Source organism: Gracilinanus agilis, chromosome X (genome assembly GCF_016433145.1).
Source record: "Gracilinanus agilis isolate LMUSP501 chromosome X, AgileGrace, whole genome shotgun sequence".
Classification (NCBI taxonomy): Eukaryota; Metazoa; Chordata; class Mammalia; order Didelphimorphia; family Didelphidae; genus Gracilinanus; species Gracilinanus agilis.
The window spans coordinates 46,844,194-46,846,974 of NC_058136.1; the positions used below are offsets into that span (position 1 = coordinate 46,844,194).

Sequence of the window (2,781 nt, forward strand, 5' to 3'; positions counted from 1 at the left end):
TTCACAAAGCATTATCAAAAAGTATTTTCTTTGTTAAGTTCAAGAACAGACTATTGGGGACAGCTAGGTTGCTCAGTGGATTGAGAGCAAGGCCCAGAGATGGGAGGGAGGTCCTGGATTCAAATCTGACCTCAGATAGTTCCTAGCTGGAAAAGTCACTTAACCTCCACTGCTTGTCCCTTACTGCTCTTCTGCCTTAGAACTAATGTATAATATTAATTCTAAGACAAGGTAAGGGTTAAAAAATGAGAGCAGATTATTAATAGGTTTGCAATATTAAGAACAAGAGGTAAAATATTTAAAGAGTCAAAGATAGAATCCTAAGGGAGGGGGAAGAGGGAATAAAGGAACATAGTAGGACTGTAGGAGATAGGAAGATCAGATACTCTCATCTGTACCTTCTCTAGACAGGGTTGATCCAGATTTCTGAGCCTTGGCCCAGGGCACATAATCAATTATACCTTAAGCAGAAGTCAGGGAACTTGCATGAATTTCCAGGGGATATAGTTTTAGACAAAAATATCCAAGGGCAGTCAAAGTTACGTATCTAAACAAAGCTCAGGGGCAGGGATTCCTTTTATGGCGTTGAAGCATAGACATTTGATAAGTGGGTCCAGTCTATATATTTCAGCTCTCATGAAATATTCTAGTAGTTATCACTTCCTTGAATTCTTGTACTTTCTTTCTAGTTTCTTTGACTATGCATCCAATTTACTATAGGCTGCCTTCTCAAGAGCTACTACTTCTTCCTCAGTGAAAGTGAGCTGATCCATATGAGGCTAGCAGGCTGTATACATCTAGTTTAAGTCCTTCAGCTTTCTACTTTGGCTTACTGCAATATCTTTCATTTCTAAATACTTCAAGATTGTCAGTTTATTCGTATTTTCCAAAAGTTTATAGACTTTGCTGGTGGTTGTCAGTTCACTGGTCAGTTATGTGACCATTTTGGAGAACATGTCATGGCACAGAACCATAATGTCCACCTTGGGGATTCTGTGACCTCCTTGGTCAACTCAACCTAAGGGAGGAAGTAGGAAAGATGGAGGGAGAAGGGGAGAGAGAAAGGAGGAGGAAAGAGGAGGAGAAAAGGAGAGGGGAGAAAAAAAGAAGGGTGAATTATCTGTGAAAGTGATAAGGGAAGGGGCCTTGCTTTGACTTTTCAACCTATATGCAACTTAAATCCCAAAAATCCAGAACAGAACTTACTCTCATTCCTCCTAAATCTGTCCTTCTACCTACTTTTCCTCATTCTTTCAAAGACATCATAACCTATGAATATCCTCAGTGTTTTGTAATTTGCCTCACTACTGTAAGAAATAAAATGGATATAAAAGGATAGATTTAAAAATATTATGGTTTCAAAAGATTTATTGGTAGCCATTAGAAAATTGAAGCCACGTGCCACATTGAGTCAATTTTAAAAAACCGCCATTACCTCCGCCACCATGCTCCTTCGGCTGGAAAAGAGAGAGTGCCAATACTGGCACTTCCTTTTTATTCTTCTCTCTATGTCATTATGCTTCCTGTCCACGTGATTACGTAAGCCAGGAATCATGGGAAATGTAGTTTGAAAGACCCCTATTTTAGGTCAGAGACCTCAAAATTAGTTCAAGGACTCCCAAATTTTCAATGCCACACTACTTTCATATCTAATCAGTTGCTTAAACTTATTGATTATTTCTCTTAAATGATAACATTTTCTTCACTCATACCACAAGCACTCTAGCTCAGGCCCTTGTAACCCCTTTCTTAACTACTACAGTAGCTTCGTAATTTGTCTCTTTCCATCCAATCTCTTCTTTCTTAATACATGTTCCACACAGCTACTAAATAATATCCTTATAACAGAGGTATGACTATGTTACTCTTTTCTATCCAAGAAGCTTCAGTGTTTCCCTATCACCTCCAGATAATATGAAAATACAAACTCCTGTACAAAGGCTCATTACAATCTGACTCCAGTCTATCTTTCCAGGCTTGATTATACATTATGTCTTCTTATGTACTTTATTCTTCAGCCCAACAAGTCCATTTTCCTTTTCCTATAGAAGATGTTCCATCTTCTATCATTATGCCTTTACCAGCCCTTATGCCTGGAATGTTTTCCCAATTTATTTCCACCTATGGGAATTTCTAGCTTCCTTCAAGACTCAGTTCAAGTGTCTCTTCCTTTGAAGCATTTTTCTTGTCCTTTCCCACACACTTGTTAGTGCCACCCCCTCCCAAAAACTGTGGATCCATTTAGCATATATGATTTATTATTTAAATAGAAGATATACACATACCGTACCCAAGAATATATCCTGTTCCATCCTAGATATAATCTAAGTTTCTCAAAGGCAGAGAGGATTTTAGTTTTGTCTTGGCTTTCCCAGTTCTAAATATAGTGCTTGGCCCATACAAAGGGCTTAGTCAATGTTTCTTGATTAACTGATTGATAGATTGGGATGGTCATGGATAAAGTATGTCTGAATCACAAAGCCTGATTTATATAGACACAGGCCAGTTCTCCAAAGCATTTCCTTGGGATGCATAAATGCAGAGACAAACTTCACTTTCCCCTCCAAAACATAAAAGAGGAAGATTCTTGCCTTCCATTTGCTTAAAAAAAACACCAAGGTCTTCCTTCTTCCCATATGTTTCTAATGGCCTCAGCTCCTCAGCATGAAAGAGAGAACTGAACTGGGCAAAGACAAAAGGATAATTTGAATATACTACTACGTCTTAAATTTGGAAAGCCTTCAAAATGATAATTTCATTGTTTGGTCAGAAAATCATAAG

The 2,781-nt window shown here is 38.1% G+C and overlaps 1 pseudogene; it reads right to left on the bottom strand.

The window, feature by feature from the left end:
• Window positions 1-656: 656 nt before the first annotated feature.
• LOC123253666 lies at window positions 657-956 on the bottom strand (annotated as a pseudogene).
• Window positions 957-2,781: the final 1,825 nt, after the last annotated feature.